Source organism: Capricornis sumatraensis, chromosome 8 (assembly GCF_032405125.1).
Source record: "Capricornis sumatraensis isolate serow.1 chromosome 8, serow.2, whole genome shotgun sequence".
Lineage (NCBI taxonomy): Eukaryota > Metazoa > Chordata > Mammalia > Artiodactyla > Bovidae > Capricornis > Capricornis sumatraensis.
In genome coordinates this window covers 107,630,467-107,652,384 of record NC_091076.1, presented here as the reverse complement: position 1 = coordinate 107,652,384, position 21,918 = coordinate 107,630,467, and the positions used below count along the sequence as shown (strand labels likewise).

At 47.9% G+C, this 21,918-nt stretch overlaps 1 protein-coding gene across 1 annotated transcript in view; it reads right to left on the bottom strand.

Moving 5' to 3' along the window:
* SLC39A11 (solute carrier family 39 member 11) overlaps positions 1-21,918 on the bottom strand; it is a 282,879-nt gene that overhangs the window by 238,308 nt on the left and 22,653 nt on the right. The window lies entirely within an intron of this gene.

The following is a 21,918-nucleotide window of genomic DNA, read 5'->3' as shown; positions in this document are numbered from 1 at the left end:
ATCATTTGCCCAAGGTCACTGAGCCAGGAAGTGGCAGATCCAGGGAACTGAGCCAAGCAGGACCATCCCCACCTCAGGGAGAAGGGAACCACAAGAGGGAAAGGAGAGAAGTGAAGTTGGGCTCGAATCGCGGTGGAGTCAATGGGATCCAAAGTTCTCCAGTGTTTAGTGAATTAGACACTCACTCACAGCTGTCCCCCCGCCTTACAGAGGCCGTGACGTCTTGGCTAGAGCACACCCACGACCCACTGCAGCCGCATGACAGTCAGCGCTGACAGGTACGATGCTGAATGGGTTTCTAAAATTACTTAATGCCGCCTTGCCTTGAAAAACACATCTGCATCACCCATCTCCAAAATAACATTCCGGGTGACAGAACCAGGTATTACGGACACAACGATAAAGAACAAATACGTGAGGAAAGAAAATCATTTCTCTTCTGCAGAGCATCACCCACACACAGTCATTGGGTCGGCACTAGGCGCTCCCAGGAAAAATCTTAGCGCCTCCCGTAGAAAATCGCACCTGCCTCAGCTGTTGCTGTTCGGTCCTCAGTCACGTCTGACTCTTTGTGACCCGTGGACTGCAGCTCACCAGGCTCCTCTGCCCTCCTCTGTCTCCCAGAGTTTGCTCAAATTCATGTTCACTGAGTCAGTGATGCCATCCAACCATCTCATTCTCTGTCACCCTCTTCTCCTTTTGCCTTCAGTCTTTCCCACCATCAGCGTCTTTTCCGAGGAGTTGGCTCTTCGCATCAGGTGACCAAAGTATTGGAGCTTCTGCATCAGTCCTTCTAATGAATATTCAGGGTTGATTTTCTTTAGGATTGCCTGGTTTGATCTCCTTGTAGCCCCAGGGACTCTTGAGTCTTCTGCAGGTCCACATTTCGAAAGCATCAATTTTTCGGCACTTCTCCTTCTTTATGGCCCAATTCTCACATTTGTACGTGACTACTGGAAAAATCATAGGTTTGACCATACAGACCTTTGTTGGCAAAGTGATGTCTGTGCTTTTTAATACACTGTCTACATTTGATGGTTGACTCGCTAAGTCAAGTCCAACTCTTGCGACCCCATGGACTGTAGTCTGACAGGCTCCTGTCCATGGGATTCTCCAGGCAAGAATACTAGAATGGGTTGCCATTTCCTTCTCCAGGGGATCCTGCCGACCCAGGAACTGAAGCCAGGTCTCTTCATTTAGACTCCCAGAAACAGTGAAAGTGGCTCATCAGTTCAGCCCCACGGGAGCATCAGAGGAAGCCTGTGGGAACCTCCTCTATGCCGGGGGCTAATTCATCCCTCTCCCAGACTTTGTCTCACCTGCTTTAGAGTTCAACAGCCCTCTAGAGCTGCCATTTGTGGTAAGCTCCCGCCAAAGAAGGCCAGCGCAGAAGTACCGAGGCGGCACAGGCAGGCCTGGCAACCTCCATCCTTGTGTGTTTCAGGGCCTCCAATTTAGACCACACCACCAGTAAGACCACTCCAGTCCCTGGGGTACTTCTCCAGCCTTGGCATCCTGTCACCTTCTCGACATCAAGTCCAACGTCTTCTGTCAAAGCTCCCTTCTATCCCTAGGCATCACTGGGTACCAATCTTTTTTCTGCCTCTACATGTGAAAAATACACAATATTCTCATGGACAAATGATAAGACGCAGATCAGAAAGGTGATGCCTCTCAAGGGAGGCTTGGCCAGAATCCAGGATGCTGGACATGGAAAGGCATCTCCGACGACTCGGGTGGGTCCCTTTCTTAAGGATCCCTGTCCCCTGTCCCCTGTCCTCCAGTCAAAGCTGGAACCCAACAGGATTTTCTTCCTCCCTTTTCCTCGCCAGTCTCCCTGCCTCCCATAACTAGGAACACGACTGAGAATTGGTCTTGGGATGGAGCTGGGTTCCACTGGAATTGCAATGAGAAGCCTGTGCTCCGCAGCTGGAGAGTAGCCCCTGCTTGACACTAGAGAAAGCTGGTGCGCTGCAAGGAAGACCCAGTACAAACATAAATTAATTTAAGAAAGAATAAAGGGCATACATGATCAACAAAATAATCACTTCTCCCCCAAAGATGTGTGCATACATGCTAAGTCACTTCAGTCACGTCTTTATCTTTGCAACCCTATGGACTGCAGCCCAGCAGGCTCCTCTGTCCGTGGGATTCTCCAGGCAAGTATACTGGAGAGGGTTGCCATGATCTCCTTCAGGGGATCTTCCCAACCCAGGGATCGAACCCACGTCTCTTACATCACCTGCATTGGCAGGCAGGTTCTTTACTATTGGTGCCACCTGGGAAGCCCCCCCCAACAAAGATGACCACCTCCTAATCCGTAAAACCTGTCATGTCACCTTACATGGCAAGAGGGACTCAGCAGCTGTGGTTAAGGATTCTGAGATGGGGAGATGATCCTGGGTCAGCTGGGTAGGGCCCACGTCATCACAAGGAACGTTACAAGAGAGCAAGACGAGTCAGAATCAGAAAGACGATGTGACGACAAGAGATGGTCAGACAGGAGAGACGGGAAGATGCTATGCCACCGACTCGAAGATGGAGGAAAGGTCATGAGACAAGGAAGGTCAGTGGGCTCTAGAACCCGGAGGAGGCAAAGCAACAGGTTCTTCCCAGGAGCCACCAGCGGGAACACAGCCCTGCTGCCGCCTTGCTTTCACCCCAGTTAGAACCAATCTGAACGTCTAATCTCCAGTACTGTCGGATGACACATCTGAGTCGCTCTAAGCCACTATGCTTGTGGTGCTTTGTTACAGCAGCAACAGGAAACTAATACAGCAGATAAAGGCATGTGTTCCTCTTTTTTTTTTTAGAGCAGTTTTATATTCACAGCAAAACTGAGCAGAAAGTACAAAGAATTCCCACATACTGCCTGCACCGCGTATTCACAACCTCTCCACCATCGACATCCTACACCAGGGTGGGACGTTTGTTACAGTCGATAAACCTACACTGGCACATGGTTATACCCGAAGTTCACAGTCTACGTTAGCGATCGCTCTCCGTGCTGTATATGCTGAGTTTGTGCAAATGCACAGACATGCACCTATTATTCTGCTATCAGGACTGGTAGTCCCCTGCCCAAGAACTCTTGCGTCCCGTCTGTTCATCTCTTCCGGCTCCCTGGCAACCTTTGGCAACCACTAATCCTTTTACTGGCTCCACAGTTTTGCCTTTTCCAAAATGCCTTATAGTTGAAATTGTACAGTATTCAGACTTTTCAGACTGGCTTCTTCCACTTAAGTCAAGTGCATTTAAGATCCTCCCATGTCTCTTCATGGCTTGATAGCTCATTTCTTTTTAGCGCTGAATAATAGTCCATTGTCTGGATGGGCCCTGGTTTTACTTATCTATTCACTTATTACAGGACATCTTGGTTGCTTCCACATTTTGGCTATTATGAATAAAACTGCTGTAATCATCCGTGTGCTGGCTTCTGTGCGGACATAACTCTTCAGTTCATTTGGGTAAACACCAGAGAGTGCGATTCCTGGACTGTATGATAAATCCTATATATATATATATATATATATATATTTTTTTTTTTTTAAAAGATAATCCCTTAACATGGGTAGCTTCCTTGAAACTGTCAACACTAGCAAAGCTCCTTTAAATGTTAGGCAATTTCTTTAAAAATCTGTATGTAGTGACATATTAACTAGCTGATACAGAAGCAGGAAGTGGTGTATCTGATTAACCTTCAATTACCCCTAAGAAGCAGGGCCTGGAGGGGACAGTCTAGTGAAGGGGAGGTGGTAATCACTGGGCACAAGCCTCCCATGTCTCTTCATGGCTTGATAGCTCATTTCTTTTTAGCGCTGAATAATAGTCCATTGTCTGGATGGGCCCTGGTTTTACTTATCTATTCACTTATCGCAGGGCATCTTGGTCGTTAAAAAAGTCGTCACCAACCAGCCCCCTTCATGACTCCAGCTGACGGGTACCGAAGGTCCTCCTGCAGCTGCAGCCCTGCTTATAAAGACGAGATGGGCTACCAGCGCGCTAGGGAAGAGCAGATCTGGCCTCACTGGGTCTGTTTCTTGTCCTTTACCTTTGCGTGCTATTGCTTTTGCCGTAAGAATATTGCCCGTCGCCTGAAACGTACAGGATAGTCCATTCTCAAGGCTCCGATCTTTATTTTTATTTTTTTATTCATCTATTTATTTATTTCATTTATTTGGCTGCACTGGGTCTTCAGTGCTTCGTACAGGCTTCCTCTAGCTGCAACGAGCCGAGGCTACTCTGCGCTGCGGTGGGTGGGCTTCTCACTGGGGTGGCTTCCTCTGTTGCAGAGCGTGGGCCCTAAGGTGCGCGGGCTCAGGGTTGAGATGAAACAGGTTTAGTTGCTCCTCGGCATGTGACATCTTCCAGATCAGGAAGGGAACCCATGTCCCCTGCACTCGCAGGCGGTGCTTAACCCCCTGGACCACCAGGGAAGTCCTTGGCTCTAAAACACTTTTCCACTCACGGAGAGATAAAAAGTTGCAGAACTGAGAATAACATTTGTGTTTTTGGAGGTTTATAGGAACATCGTGATTGACCTACATAAACGGAGAAAAGAACAGCAGATTCTGACACCGGGAAGTTCGCAACAGCCATGCACGCCCACTCTCCTTTTAGTATAAAAGAAGCCTGAATTTGGGTAAGATGGTTCTTTGGGACACCAGCCCACCATCTTCTTCGTCCATCAATTTCCTGAACAAAGTCACTATTCCTTGCCCCGACAGCTCGTCTCTAGATTTACCAGCCTCCCGTGCACTGTATGAGACTGGACTCGGTGACAGCGGCCCGTTCCCCCAAAGAGCACGTCCTCCCTAGATTCCTCACACAGGGGGTCCCCAGGTCAGGCTCTGCGTCTGTGGAAGCTAGAGACTGACCTCCCTGACGCCCCTTCTCAGAAAGACACTAAGGATGTCTTTACTCCATGAGATGAAGCAGTGAGACAAGAAAGTCAAGACGGGGGGAAAGGAATAAAGGGCATCCCCAGGCAGCGCCAAAAAAAAAAGAAAGAAAGGACATCAGAGCAACACTGCAACAGGCTCGGAGAACCAGACCCCAGATGGGAAGAGGGGCTGGAGGGCTCTGGGAATAGGCAGACTGTAGAGCCCAGGAGGTTTAAATGCACGTTGGGGGAGAGTCTATATTTCTCAGTGGGAGACTAGTGATGGGTTAACAACAGGTGCCCAGAAAACTAGGCAAAGGGGAAAAAACGGAGACCACTGCCAACTCTGGAAAACCCCAAAATTGCACAAGAAAGGAAATAAGTGAATACCACTGACCATCTTAACAATGTAAGCTATTGTTTATTTCTTAACCAAGGTACTTATCTGCAAGGTCGAATATATACAACAGAAAATGTGCTCTTTAAAGTCTGGACAATTCAGGGGCACTGACGACACTCACAGTGTTGAGCAAGCATCAGCCCAAAGTTCCAAAACCTTTTCACCAAACAGAAGCTCTGCAACCACGAAGCAGTAGCTCCCTGTCCCGTCTCCCTCCAGCCACTGGTGACCTCTAAGCTACTCTCTGTCTCTCGGAGTTTACTTAATCTGGACACTTCATGGGGCTTCTCCAGTGGCTCAGCAGTAAAGAATCTGCCTGCAGTGAGGAAGGCTTAGGAGACGGGGGTTCAATCCCTGGGTCAGGAAGATCCCCTGGAGGAGGGCATGGCCCCACTCCAGTATTCTTGTCTGGAGAACTCCATGGACAGGGGAGCCTGGCAGGCTACAGTCCACGGGGCCACAAAGAGCTGAACATGACTGAAGTGACCTACTGAATACCCACGCACAGACACTTCACATGCACGTCTGGCTTCTTTCACTGGGCACAATGCTTTCAAGGTTCGTCCATGTTGTCAGAATTTCATTCTTTTTTAAGGCTGAACAATATTCCATTTTTAAGCTGTGACTATGGAACTACTGAACTAACCTTAAAAAATACAGTGTCTGTTATGTAGGATGGCAGGGATGGAGGGGGGGGCGGGGATGGATAAGAGAACCAAATCCTCACCTTCCACACCAAGAAATCATGGAAGATTCTTAAAGCTGAAAAAGTCAAGAAATGTCAGAGTAGGCATCCGGTTGAAAATGTGGAGCCAAAACAACTGAGGAAACTGCTAAAATCGGTGTTCGGTGTTCGGGCATCCCTATGAGGGAATCGAGGGTGGGGACAGTCAGCGGACTTGCTTATTTCAACCCCACAGAACAATCTGATTTGTTAAACTATACATGCACATATCTTAGGGGAAATTTTTTTTAATGAATTGATAAAATAATTTTAAAATATGTAAATATATAAGTAAATATTATAAATTTATGATATGATAGTTTTAATGTTTTGATTATAGAAGACCCTGATTCACAGTGAAAACCCAAAGCAGGAAGAGGATCCTGTGGATAAAAGTTGAATTTTCAGACAGTTGCCTGCATGACAATGAGACACCTGCTTGGCCCGTGTGTTTTTGTTAAAGGCTCCTAACTCACAGCCTAGACAAAAGGGAAAAAATAAAGGCCAAAAGGCACTTGCAGAGGAGAAGACATTTAAAATCAACAGACAATCAGCTATAAGATCATTTTTTTTAACATAAAAAAAAATCAGCAGACATTTGCAAGCTGTTTCTCATGTTGCTTGAGAGTAAAATTCCGTATTTCCCATCTGTAGTTCCCCAAACCAAGCAAAACTCCTATGATTCTTCTTCTCAAAATGCCAGAGGGATCCATACAATGCTATTAATTTCCCTCTGATGTCAGGGGTACCAGCATAGCATAATCACAAACAGTAGCTAAACACCTAGCCCACAGCAGGCAAAGCTTTTCATTTCTGCTTAAGTGCTCCTTTTAGGACAATTTCAGCTCTGGAAACATACGTGAAATTTGTGAAGAGCGTCTTGAGGGACACATCAGAATATTCTGGCATGATGGGTGCGATTAAGCATTTCTTCTGTGACAGGGAAGACGGTTTAAAGACTGGAGGAAAAGCCAAGCTACAAAACGAAATATCCCTTTTAATAAAAAAGGGGGAGGATATGATTGCACAGGGTTCACTGACCATACGATGAGTATCAATGGCAGGTGGGGCAGTGGAGAGCTGACCAGAATGCAAGCAGAGGGACGAGGAGGGAAGAAAACTCAGCAGGAAACCCTGCAAAACGAGATCGCTGATGTCCATTCAATACTGAGTCACCCAGCAGAAGCCCAAGGAGGGGCGGGGAGGGGCACATAAATTTTGCATTGAGTTAGCTCTCCAGTGCGGCACGTCAATTCTCAGTCATGACTCAGGCATGAATCAAATTCATATGGGGGCTCTATCTATACCTAATCTTTTATTTAAAAAAAAAAAAAAACAACCCTCAAAATATACCAGCTTCTCGCAATTTTACAAAATTAAACCCAACAGCTCAGAATTATAATCATTTACGTTCAGCTTCAATTACAGTTGTTGGTTGAGGCAGACTGGCCTGGGTGACCTCAGTCTTGCTAGCCACACCCACCTGATGAAAATAATGGAAAAACGCCTGGCCTACCAGCTGGTATGTAATTTCCAAACTAGGGAAAAGCACTGGAGCTTCAAAAAGAATCTATCCTGTGATCCAGTGATCCCTCTCCTGGAGACCTGCCCCAAGAGAAATGAAAACATATGTCCACAAAAAGACTCAGGAGTGTTCAGAGCAGCTTCAGTCACAACCTAAACCCAAATGCACGAACCCAAATGTCCATCCACAGGAGAATGGACAAACCCACCATGGTCCATTTATAAATGAAATATTCCCCAGCGATAAAAAGAGGAAAAACTACTGATACCACGACACAGAGGAGTCTCAAACATTATATTGAGTGAAAGAAACCTGTATATAAACACACACACACACACAGAGCCCTACCCTGTATGAGTCCTTTCAAGCACAAGAATATTTAAAACCCATCTATGGTACAGGTTTCAACAGTATGTGAAATGTGACTTTACAGATGTTCAAGCTGGTTTTAGAAAAGGCAGAAGAACCAGAGATCAAATTGCCAATGTCTTCTGGATCATCAAAAAAGCAAGAGAGTTCCAGACAGACATATACTTATGCTTTATTGACTACGCCAAAGCCTTTGACTGTGTGGATCAAAACAAACTGTGGAAAAGTCTTCAAGAGATAGGAATACCAGACCACCTGACCGGCCTCTTGAGAAATCTGTATGCAAGTCAAGAAGCAACAGTTAAAACTGGACATGGAACAACAGACTGGTTCCAAATCGGGAAAGGAGTATGTCAAGGCTATATATATATTGTCACCCTGCTTATTTAACTTACATGCAGAGTACATCATGAGAAATGCTGGGCTAGATGAAACACAAGCTGGAATCAAGAATGCCAGGAGAAATATCAATAACTTCAGATATGCAGATGACACCACCCTTATGGCAGAAAGCAAAGAAGACCTAAAGAGCCTCTTAATGAAAGTGAAAGAGGAGAGTGAAAAAGTTGGCTTAAAACTCAACATTCAGAAAACTAAGATCATGGCATCTGGTCCCATCACTTCATGGCAAATAGATGGGGAAACAATAGAAACAGTGACAGATTTTAATTTTCTGGGCTCCAAAATCACTGCAGACAGTAACTGCAGCCATGAAATTAAGACACTTGCTCCTCGAAAGAAAAGCTATGACCAACCGAGACAGCATATTAAAAAGCAGAGACATGACTTTGCCAACAAAGGTTCATCTAGTCAAAGCCATGGTTTTTTCAGTAGTCATGTAGGGATGGGAGAGTTGGACTATAAAGAAAGCTGAGCACCTAAGAATTGATGCTTTTGAACTGTAGTGTTGGAGAAGACTCTTGAGAGTCCCTTGGCCTGCAAGGAGATCCAACCAGTCCATCCTAAAGGAAATCAGTCCTGAATATTCATTGAAAGGACTGATGCTGAAGCTGAAACTCCAATGCCTTCTTTGGCCACCTGATGCGAAGAACTGACTCATTGGAAAAGACCCTGATGCTGGGAAAGATTGAAGGTGGGTGGAGAAGGGGACGACAGAGGATTAGATGGTTGGATGGCATCATCAACTCAATGGACATGAGTCTGAGCAAGCTCCAGGAGTTGTGATGAACAGGGAAGCCTGGCGTGCTGCAGTCCATGGTGTCACAAAGAGTCAGACACAACTGAGCAACTGAACTGAACTGATGGTGACGGAAATTACAAACTGGTTGCCTGAGGAGAGGCAGAACTGACTTAGGTAATAGAAGCTCTTTCTGGGGTGACAAAAATGTCTCGATCCCATTTTGGGTGATGGGTAAACAGATGTATACAATTGTCAAAAGCCACAGCGGCGGGAGGTGGGAGGGAGGCTCAAGGGGCAGGGGACATATGTATACCTATGGCTGATTCATGTTGATGTATGGATGGCAGAAACCAACACAATATTGTAAAGCAATTATCCTTTAACTAAAAAAAAATTAAAAAGAAGTCCATTGGGCTGACACTTGAAGATGTGTGCATATTATTACATGTAAATTGTATTCACTTTCTTTAACTCTTAGGAAGGCCGCTCCAGATTCTAACGAACCACGTTTGCACCGGAGATAGTCTCTTCTATATCCGAGTTCCAGTGTGAAACTGGAGTGTTAAGTCGGTCAGTCGTGTCTGACTCCTCGTGACCCATAAACAGTAGCCCGTCAGGCTTCTCTGTCCATGGGAATCTCCAGGCAAGAATACTAGAGGGGGTTGTCATTTCCTTCTCCAGGGGATCTTCACGACCCAGGGATCGAACCCAGATGTCCTGCATTGCAGGCAGATCCTTTGCCACTGAGCCATGACCTTAACTACACTTAACATAAGACCACGATGCTCCTAACATTTAGAGTTTTCGTTTGCCCTCACCACTCCTCTGGCACAAACCCTCTATGGTGAATACCGGAGAGGTGTCAGCACGCTCATTATTAATTCATCAGCCCTTACATTCAGAAGAGCTCGATGACAGAGCACTCCCAGAATCCCTCAGCCTGCCAAAACTGTTAACTCCATGTAGACTAAGGAAAAGGGAGGTGGGGGTGTCCTCATCAAACCTCTTCACCAGCTGGTCCCCAAGAGAGTCAGAACGCCCTGCCGCCCGAAGCACCCTCTCTGTGGCACCCAGCCACCAACCCATCAGCACCCTCTCGACTTCAGCCCGTGGACGGGCGGCTGAGACAGCTGGTCAAGCCTCCCCCACCCAACCCGCCGCTCGCCCGTGCTGGTCCAAGCTGCTCCAGACCTGGCTGGCACTCAAAATCTGCCAGCACGTGATGGAGGAGAGCAGACTGAGCTGTCTGGCTCCGTGGAGAGAGAGCTCTGGGGTCTCTTTGCTGGCCTTCTTCCAGAGAGGGGACGAACCCCCCAACTGCGGGCTCTGGGCATCCCTCCAGGCTCGAAAGAAATCCGCAGGGCGGGCTTAGGGATGGGACTGTCAAGGTCAAGGAGAAGGAAGGATGCCGCCCCTCACTCCAAACACAATCATTATTTGTTTTCGCCACACGTGAAAGCCTGGGTTCCCAGAGTATTCTCTGTCCTAACTCACCCGACAGATGTGGGAAACAGCCATCGGTACCCTAGCCCTGATCCCGGGGAGATACAGAGTTCCAGAGTGACGGGGCAGAGCCTCAAGAAGGGACTGGAGGGAGGAAGAAGACACACCCCCCCCTAGGGCTACCTGACTTAGCAAATAAAAATACTCAGTGTCCAGATATATCTGAATTTCAGATAAACAATGAATTTTTTTATTTGGTACAGGCTTCTACTAAACACAGCTTATTTGAAATTTTAATTTTACTGACCACCCTATATTTTACCTGCCAACCCTGGCTAGCACCACCAGCAATTCCAAGGCAGATCTGCCCTCTTGCTCTCTGTCTCTCTCTCTGAAAAGCAATACTGCAAAATTTTGGATGGTGACTGCAGCCATGAAATTAAAAGACGCTTGCTCACTGGAAGGAAAGCTATGACAAACCTAGACAGCGCATTACAAAGCAGAGACATTACTTTGCCAACAAAGTCTGTATAGTCAAAGCTATGGTTTTTCCAGCAGTCATGTATGGATGTGAGAGTTGGACCATAAAGAAGGCAGAGTGCCAAAGAATTGATGCTTTTGAATTGCAGGGCTGAAGACGACTCTTGAGAGTCCCTTGGACTGCAAGGAGATCAAACCAGTCAATCTTAAGGGAAATGAACCCTAAATGTTCATCGGAAGGACTGAAGCTAAAGCTGAAGCTCCAGTATTTTGGCCACCTGACGTGAAGAGCCAGCTCACTGGAAAAGACTCTCATGCTGGGAATGATCGAAGGCAAAAGGAGAAGGGGTCGACAGAGGATGAGATGGTTGGATAGTATCACCGACTCAGTGGACATGAACAGGAGCAAGTTCCAGGAGACCGTGGAGGACAGGGAAGTCTGGTGTCCACGGGGCTGCAAAGAGGCGGACACGACTTAGTGATTGAACAAAAACAACAGATAGTGGATGGAAGGCAGGACTCTGGAGTCAGACGACTTGGTTCAAATCCAAGGTCCAACTCTCTCTCCGAGCTGCCAGCTGGGAGTCCTTGGGTGAGAGATTCCTCTCGCTAGCGTTACTGTTTCTTCACATGGAAAATGGAAATAGTGACAGAAATAATAATGGCACTCAGAAGTGAAATGTAATTAACAACAACATTTACATAGAGATTTACTGTCTGCCAGGAACTTTCTTAATCCTCCTGACAGCAAGAGTCAAGTCCTATTATTACCCCTACTTCAGAGATGGGGAAACTGAGGCACAGTTCGGTTAAGTCATTATTAACAACAGTCAGCAAGCGGCAGTGAGGATTCAGTCTCAGCCAGTGCGGTGGCCTTGACCATGACCTCATCCCCACAGTGGTGCTCGTCTCCTGTGGAGTAATTTTAAGGATTCCACCCATCCATCACGTGCTCAGTCGTGTCTGACTCTGCGACCCCATGGACTGCAGCCCACCAGGCTCCTCTGTCCGTGGGATGCTCCAGCAAGAATACTCGAGTGGGTTGCCATTTCCTCCTCCGGGGGATCTTCCCGACCCAGGGAATGAACCGAATTAAAGGTCGATCCTTAACCCCTCGAGCTATCGGTGAACACGTTTTAAGGATTATATGCAATAAAGCATGTAGAACACTTAGCTTAAAGACTGTAAATAACTGGTGCTGCGTATGCATGAAATCTGTCTCTATTTTTCCTGTGATAATAGTAAGGCATTGGAGAAAATAACCAAACAGGAAAAAAAAAAAAATGAAGGCTCTCCGGGGAACCAAGGGATTCAGGGAGACAATGACTGTTAAGAGAAAAACCTATCATTACTATCAGACAGACGTGAAGGCATTGACGAAATCCACAAAGAAGCACAGGCTGCTAGAGAGAAAACAGAACAAGCCAAAAACAGGGACAACAAGAAACTGTTTTCGGAAATGGGAATTCTGAAGACAGCAACAACAGAAGAAACGCTTGCCCTGCTGATGGAGGTAAAGGCGACAGAACTCCCCACCACGCAGAGTAAAACTGCAAAGGTTTTATAAGAAACAGAAAGAAAACAGAGGAAAACGAGACACTCGGTCCAGGAAGTCCGATAGCCAACTAATAAAAAGAGAACAGAGAACCAGAGGGGAACTATTAAAGGAGCATCAAAGAGCATTTTCCAGAACCAGAGGGCGCTGGTTTCCTAATCAAGATATTGCAGATACAATACCTAAATATACCTAGAAATGTGGGAGAAAGTTTCTCAAGAAACAGACATCAGTGGTTCCTTCTTCAAAGAGGATGGGGCTGTCAGGGGGGGCAGTGGATGGGGGGACTGCCTTTTTCTTTTTCTTTCTAAGCCTTCTATTAACATTTGCTCCTTCTAAATCAGTGCAGCTATTAACTTTGAAAACAATAAGTGATGATTCCAAAAATTGAGCCCCATGTAAATGTCTAAGAGGTCATTAGTAAAGGATACCATAGGTATGTGAGGTTTGAAAGTGTTAGTCCCTCAGTGGTGTCTGACTCTTTGCGACCCCGTGGACTGTAGCCCACCAGGCTCCTCTGTCCATGGGATTCTCCAGGCAAGAATACTGGAGTGGGTTGCCATTCCCTTCTCCAGGGGATTTTCCTGACCTAGGGATCAAACCCGGGTCTCCCACATTGCAGGTGGATTCTTTACCATCTGAGCCACAAGGCGAGCCCAAGAATACTGGAGTGGGTAGCCTATCTCTTCTCCAGGAGATCTTCCTGACCCAGGAATCAAACTGGGGTCTCCTGCATTACAGGCGAATTCTTTACCAGCTGAGCTTCCAGGGAAGCCCAGCACTGATTTATATCAATCCCAAATTCCTCATGTATCCTCCACCATTTCCCTTGATATGACATAATAGTGATCAACAGGCACTGGACATTTGCAATGTGCCAACCACTCTGCTAAGTGCTTCAGATATATTTCCTCATTTCATCCACACAGCAACCCTGTGATGGAGGCCATCCTATGAGCTCCGTTTTACAGATGAGGAAACTGAGGCTTACAAAGTGTAAGTTAACTAGGCCAAGCTCACACAGCTAATAAGCTGAGAAGTCAGGACCAAACCCAAGCAAGCTGACTCCAGGGCTCACCGTTACACCAGCGTGCACATTCACTAGGAAAAAGACACTACACCTCGGTGCCTGGTGGCCCCTGCCCCGAGCTCAACCCACTGATGGCTTGTGACATTTCCTGGCATGACTACATCCTGAAGAACTTCATCATAATTAAATCGTGGGGAAATTTTCAAAGTGCTTCAGAGATGTAATGAGTTTACATCCAATTAGTTTCTTCCTTCATTGGGAGAATCAGAAAGACCGATTTCCTCACAGACTCCACGAGGAGGATTTCTCACTGCCTATTTGGAGATTTCATTCTGAGGTTCCAGGGATATAAATCAGTGCACACAGAATATCTGGAGAAACGGGGCTGGACTTAAAGGCAGCCAACTTCAAAGAAACCCTCAAACAAACGTGCCACCTTCATTTAACACATTTCAAAAGTATCATTTAGAACTCTGTACTAAGGACCAAGCCTCAGCAGTAAAAAACAGCAGCTCCTGCCTTCCAGGGGAGCTACAGATGCTTGTCAAAAGGTACTAAATTCCAGCTAGAGGGGGCTGAGATAATGATGGAAGAAATGAGATGCTAAATTTCCCTAAGGAGCAAACTTCTGATGGCAAGGATTGGGGAGGGATCAGGCTCCCAGAGGGACACAGAGGCAAACCCCGAGGGCTATCAGAACTGGGTCCATAATGAGAGGTCCAAGGTGGGTTAAGGAAAGGCAAACTCCCCAGAGTAACTGGTGACAATTTATTTTCAACTCAACGCATCACAGTACCAAGCACATTCCTGCTCTGAGCCAGTTTGGATGCTATCTCCAGTAGGAAGGGGCTCCCCATCTCCAGGGACTTCATGAGGTGAGGTCACACCCAGGGTGCCCCACACGGATTCACGAAATGCAGGTGTGAAAACATTCAGGCACAGTAAAGCTCTCAAAGGAAGTACAGATCTATGGGGGAGGGGGGAATAAAGACTTATCCTTCTTCATCCATCCACCCATCTACTCATCCATCCACCCACCAATCATCCGTCCATGTCTATCCATCTGTCTGCTCACTTGTCTATCCATCTATCCATCCATCCACCTACCTTTCATCCATCTGTCCATCCATCTACCCATGCATGTACCCATCCATCTATCCATTTATCGTATCCATCCATCCATCTGCTCACCCACCTACCCATCTATCCATCCATCCACCTACCTGTTCATCCATCTGTCCATCCACCTACCCATGCATGTATCCATCCATCTATCCATTTATCGTATCCATCCATCCATCCGCTCACCTACCTACCCATCTATCCATCCATCCACCTACCTGTTCATCATCCATCTATCCATCCATCCATCTACCCATGCATGTATCCATCCATCCATCCATCCATCCATTTATCTATCCATCCATCCATCCGCTCACCCACCTACCCATCTATCCATCCATCCACCTACCTGTTCATCCATCTGTCCATCCATCTACCCATGCATGTACCATCCATCTATCCATTTATCGTATCCATCCACCCATCTACTCATCCATCCACCCACCAATCATCCGTCCATGTCTATCCATCTGTCTGCTCACTTGTCTATCCATCTATCCATCCATCCACCTACCTGTTCATCCATCTGTCCATCCATCTACCCATGCATGTACCATCCATCTATCCGTTTATCGTATCCATCCATCCATCCACTCACTTACCTACCCATCTATCCATCCATCCACCTACCTGTTCATCATCCATCTATCCATCCATCCATCTACCCATGCATGTATCCATCCATCCATCCATCCATCCATTTATCTATCCATCCATCCATCCGCTCACCCACCTACCCATCTATCCATCCATCCACCTACCTGTTCATCCATCTGTCCATCCATCTATTAGTCACCCATCCATTCATCCATCTATCCATACATCTACCCATCCACTACTCATCCATCCATCCATTTGAGCATTTATTTATCTGTTTACTAATTCAAAAAAAAATTACTGAGAGCCTTCCACATGTTAGGGGTACTTCCTTAGACTCTTCCCTGATTCTTCTCTTTCTGAAACTGCACTACACACGACTCCCCCCACCCGCCAGGGCACTCTCTGTTCTCCCCCTTTCCTTCACTCTTCTCCATGACACGTATCTCTGTCAGACACACTGTAAGTTTCACTGTGGACTTTATCATGTGGCTCTCAGCGAGAATGGCAGTCCTAGAAGGGCGGGAATTTTTGTTGGCTTTGCTTACTGTTTTATCCCCAGTGGCTAAAACAGCGCCTGGCACACCCTGGGTTGGGGAGTTTGGGGAGAAAGTACCAGGAGGACTCTTCTTTTCCCCTCCGGCCTTAAGCATCCCATGCACAAGTCAGACAAAGGAGTCCACCTCGGGACAGAGAACACTCTTCATTGTTATATGCAAATAATAAAAACAAGCTACAGGACTACTGGGGGTCGGATGAGGTAATGGATGGGAAAGGGTTTTGAAAAATATGAAGCCATAAACCAATGTCACAGAATAGTATCTGGGGCTCACGAGCCCATAAGATGCAAGTGTTCTCTGAAGTTAGCACACGGACACCCCACTGCCCACGGGTTCCCTGATGCATAATTACAAAGTGCCACACACAGTGGAATCGGTAATCTACTTAAAGCTTATACACAGGCAATGACTCCGTGCCCCTTCCTCCGCTTTAAATACAATACTAATCCATTTCCCCCTTGTTTATGCCTTTAACAGATATATATTCTTTCCACCATCCTGGAGAACTAACTCGCTTAGCCCCAGGGCTGTCGTGGTTGATTTCTCCGCAGAAGACCAGAAACAGTTTCAGAAACAGAAAGGTTTCAGAAAAAAAAAAAAAAACTCCCATAGCAGAAAAACGAGAGAAAGGAAAATCCATGGCAGGTAAGACGAACCCTCGCCACACACACTGCTTGTCAAGAGCACGATTCTCTAGGGCAGCTGAACCTCCACGGGGCGTGATGGTTCTATTCCGTGAGGAATTGGCTCCTGGCCTCCAGCCAGAGTCAGATGTGGGGATTAAAAGGCAGGGCAGCCTGACAGCAAAGATCATCTTCCACGGGCAAGCTATTAAAGTGTTTGCCGTCCGGGTATTTCCGTCTCTCTTGGCTCTGGGGGGCACAGAAGCATTACCCGGTCATGACTGGATTTTTCCTCCCATCGTGGAAGAAGGGGAAGGATTTCTGTCTCGGTGGAGCCCTGAGATGCTTGCCTGGAGGTTACAGGACTTGCCGCTAATCATGCGGATTGTAAGGAGCTAGAAATGCAACCCAGGGCTCACGACTCCCAGGCCCAGTCCCAACGCTCTCTCTACCACTGTGTTGGCTCAAGAGCCCTGCCTCCTGGCCTCAGCTGCCTGGAAAAAAAAAAAACAACAACACAGCACTCCTGAGGTCTGACTCCTTGGGATGGGAGGCATCGGGATGGAGGTCCTACCTCCATCCTGCACCCCGACCCTGAGGCCAATAGCCTCTCCAGGCCCTGAGAAAGCAGCCAGCAAGCAAGCTCAGCCAGAGATTACAGCTCCTCTGAGCTCCGCATGTCTCACCACCCTGGTCGGGGACAACGAGATGAATAAAAACCTCAGCCTGGCACCACCCCAGTGCACTGCCCACACACTCACCCGAGACATGCCAGGTCGGGCTTTCTCTTCATCTGTCTCACCCTCAGCAAAAAGCTCTTTATATCCATAACTTACAGTCATCCAGTGAGGTGAGACTCACCTACAAAGAGGGAAGAAGGTCTACCCCTGAATTTAAAAGGACATTTTGGGGGATGTCCAATGCACGGGATGCGCGTTTGATCCTTGGCTGGAGAACTGAGATCCCCCATGCTCCATGGCAACTAAGCCCAAGCCACAGCCAGAGAGAAGCCCCCATGCCACAGAGATCCACGCAGCTAAATGGATAAATTTTAAAAGAGGTGGGGGTCGGGGGGGACATTTTGGAATTCAAAAAAAAAAAGAAATCAAAGTAATACAGACAGGTGCAGGATAATGAAACCAGGAAATGCAGAGGCACAGAATATTAAAAAAAAAAAAAAGCAAACAAACAGCATTTGGCCCAAGTTTCTTCCAAATCCATAGCTTGGATGTACCCACTCATGAGAGGCCAAGAGTCCTCTACACACACAGAGATTCCGGGGAGATCACATGACTAGCCACAGAATGCCACCTCACTCGATAGCTAATTCTTGCTTCTAGAACAACGTAGCCCTTGTACTGAGAAGAACGGAGCCCTTTCCTCCCAGGAGACCAGAACGCCTATGACTAATCCGGCCCACCAAGGCTCTGCTTCTCTGCAGCTTGCAAGGCACAAACGAAGCCTCGCTGGCTCTTTGAATTTCTTCCTCGGGTGTTTCAGTTAACAAATGGAATGGAAACGCAGAAAGCCAGCACCTGGTCTCACTGGGCGGGGTGGCCAGAGGAAGGCTGGGAGGCTCCAGGGAAAACAAGACACGAGGAGACCCGGTGAGGCGGTCCAGGGATCGCTGGACGAGGGCAGTGCCCAGCCCTGGCTAGTGAACGCGTGACCTCCCCACAGGAACAGGAATTAGCCTTCAGGGACGCACACGTAACCCGAGTCAGGCCAGCGGCTCGCTGCCCGTGATCCTCAACCCCAAGTGCTGGGGAAGACCTCGCTCCTCTGGACCTGAGCCTGAGAGGACGTGGACAGACTACTGAAAATGGAGCCACACAGGGACTTCCCTGCTGGTCCAGGGGCTAAGACTCTGCACTTCCAAAGCAACCGGCATGGGTTCGAGCCCTGGCTGGGGAACTAAGATCCCACATGCACCCCCCCCCGCCCCAAAAAAAATGGTAAAAAGAAAATGAAGCCGTACAAAGCAAAGCAGGGCCAGGAGATGGGAAAAAGCAGGTCCCAGCAATGGCCTTTGATCCAAAATTAGTGGATTCTGAGGCTGGTTCTGTGCCTGGATATCTTAATTGCCTAGACCAATACATGTCTTTTCTTCCTTGTGCCAGACTGAGTTGGCTTTTCATCATTCATGCCCCCTGTAAAAGCCCCTGATAGATGAAAAGAGACAGATGGACTTATATTTATTGTGCACCCTTTTGTATTACTTGAATTTCTTACCAAGTTCATGTATCACTCCTTCATTTCAAAAGAAACTAACACAGCTCACATATATATATATATATATATATATATATATATATATATATATATACATATACATTACATATATATATACACACACTGAAAACACACGCCTAGAAGGTAAGCCAATGATACTGTTAGGGCTCAAAGTTCTCTCTGCACTACGTTGTGTGACCAAGCGTGCTAACTGCCTCTCTTGGTCCTCTCTCCACTGTCCTCTCTCCACTGTCCTCTCTCCTTCAGTAACAGAATCCCAATGTAAAGACCACGAATATTAGCCTTCCATGCGGCGAGAGAGGTCTTACCAGTAAGTTATGGCCAATGAGTTATAAATGGAGCTGTCATGCAAGACCTGCCAGGAACTTCCCTCCTTCCTGCCATTCTGCTGCCCGGAAGGCAGATGTGATGGCCTGATCTCTAGCAGCTATTTTGGGCCAGAAAGACGAAGGCTCCCATCTGGGGCAAGGTTGATGAACAACAGAGGAGTCTAGATCCCTGTTGGGGATGGATCCATGTTCCCAGCCACGGTCTCCAGATTTCTTCTACATCAGAGGAGGCTTTCTTACTTAAGCCGCTATTTTTGGGTTTCAGTTACGCTCAGTCAAACCTCATCCTAACGGATACAGACCACTGAAAGCAGAGTGAGCAGCAAGAAGCATCACCATCAGTACAACCAGCCGTAGGTGTCTGGTTGCCATGGAAACCAGCCCAACACACAGATTCCAAAGAACAAACCACTCAGATGAGAAAAGCCTGGTGTGAACCTAAGAGACACCCCCCCAAAATCTCCCCATTTCTAGGAGCATCCCCCTCAGCCCAAAAGACAGGATGCTGAAGCTGAGTTCTCCGACTACCCCAGGGGAGGAAGCCCCGCCAGGAATACAATACTTGTGAAGTGCTTGAACTTCGTCAGCTGCCTTCACAGTCAATCAATGGCCAAGTCCCTGAGCTCCCCAGCAAGGGTGTCTCTCGCTCTCTCCCTTCCCAGCTCCTCTGTGTCTGCCCAGAGTCAAGGCCACCGACAAGTCCAGGCATCACATGTAGATTATTAATGCAAGAGCCTCCAGCCTGCCTGTCTGCCCACGGCCCATCTCCTGCACGCTCCCTGTGGCCATGCCGTCTGCTATCCACAGAAGACACTTCCTGAGAGCAGTGCTCTGATGCCAACCTCTCAAAAACCTCCAGGGTCTCCCCCGTCAATCTAGAGAACAGGACACAAACTCCCTTCCACAGGACCCCAGGGTGTTCACGCCTGAGCCCCGACTTACCTTCCCAGCATCCCCTACCAAGCAAGCCCATCCCCACCCCTTCCTCTCTGCGCCTCCAGCTTGCTGCTGCCTCTACCTGTTCCTCATTTCCTTGCCCTGCTCACTCCCTGGGTCTCCCTGGTGGCTCAGACGATAAAGAATCTGCCTGCAATGCAGGAGCCCCGGGTTCAGTCCATGGGTCGGGAAGGTCCCCTGGAGCAGGAAACAGCAACCTGCTCCAGGCTTGTTGCCTGGGGAATCCCCCAGACAGAGGAGCCTGGTGGGCTGCAGTCCACAGGGTCAGACACGACTGAGCGACGGAGCACGCAGGCACGAACACACGCTCCCTCCCCACCCCCAACTCTGCCTGTCGTTCCATCTGAGCTTCAGCCACAGAAAAAAGTCCTTTCTATTACCCCAACTAGAAAGAACCTCCCTGTCCCCGGGTTCCCACCACCTCCTGTCAATCAGCTTCTTACAACCACACACTGACCCGTCTCTTGATTACAGGTGACTGTGACCTGTCTGTCCTAACTCACCCTAAACCCCCCGCAGGGAGGGGCAACACCTTACTTCCTGGCATCCCCCCCACAAGGATACAGTAGGTGCTCAGGAAATGGTGGATGGGCTGGTCTGAAGACAACTGTCTCCTTGCTCCACCTTTTGGGCCAAGACAAAGGGCTTTTCTGTGAGGAGATCACATGTCTGCCTATCTCTGAACTCACACCGGCCTTTGACAAAGCCAGGATTATTCGCTCCTCTCCCCTCCTTGTGAACAAGGGACCAGGGAAAGGCAGGAAGTCGCCACCCAATAGCAGCCCTGGCACAAAGTGCTTAAGTGAATAACGTATATAGATCTGGTCCTGGTGGTAAGGTCTAAAGGATAAAACTTTTAAAAAAATATTTCCTTGGCTGCACAGGGTCTTAGTTGAGGCGTGTGGGCTCACTGCTCCCAGGCATGTGAGATCTTAGCTCTCTAAACAGAGATGGAACTCACGTCCTCTGCATTGCAAGGTGGATTCTTAACCACAGCACCAGGTCTCAGCTGCGGCATGTGGGATCTAGTCCCTGTTAGTTCCCTGAACAGAGATCAAATCCGGGCTCCCTGCACTGGCAGCATGGAGTCTTAGCCACTAGACCACCAGGGAAGCCCCTTAAAGGATAAAACTTAACCAATACGAACTTTTATCCCTTGCACTCAGAGTATCTCACAAAAGAGCCGACACTTGATAAAGGTTATTTTAATGTGATTTGTACTAAGATGCCTATGAAAAACGATGTCAGCTACTGTCTCTCTTTTATTTAAATTTCAGCCAAAGACGTTTAGATTAGATAAGTTTCTAAGAAACTAGCTAAACACTCAATTAGATCATCCCTCCCATCCCCGCAAAAAGTGTATAAAGTCTTTCTTGGCAAACGTCTTTGGGAACAAGCTGTGCTCCTACCATCTGCGTGCCCTGGGTGAAACATCACCCTGTCTGATGGCAGCGGGTGCCTGAGATGACTTCCAGAAGGGTCCACCAGTGCTGAGATTTTTTTTCTCTTTCAGGCACAATCCGTGATCCAAGGAGGACAGTGAGTGCCTCAAGGAGAATCTAAACTCAGGCTCGAGGTCTCAAAGCAGCAGAGCCTACCTCCCATGCTTCTTTTGCAAATGCCAAGGAGACCCAAGAAAGAGCTGGAGTTCCCAGACGGCAGATGCCCACTATCGCCTGACCAACTGGAAAGCATACCTGTCTCGTACAACGGCTGCTGCCTCCCGACCCAGGCTGCTACCAAAACCAACCAGCCTCGGGCGCCAACTGCCAAGCGCATGGTGGACCCCGTCACGGCAGCCTCCCCAGAGATCAGGGACAGTAGCCTCCTCCTGGGCTCCCGTCCAAGTCCTGGATGTCCAGTGTTCCTCTAACCATCCCCCCAACCCTATGTGCTGGGTCAGCTGCATGCTCAGCCCCACAGCTGCA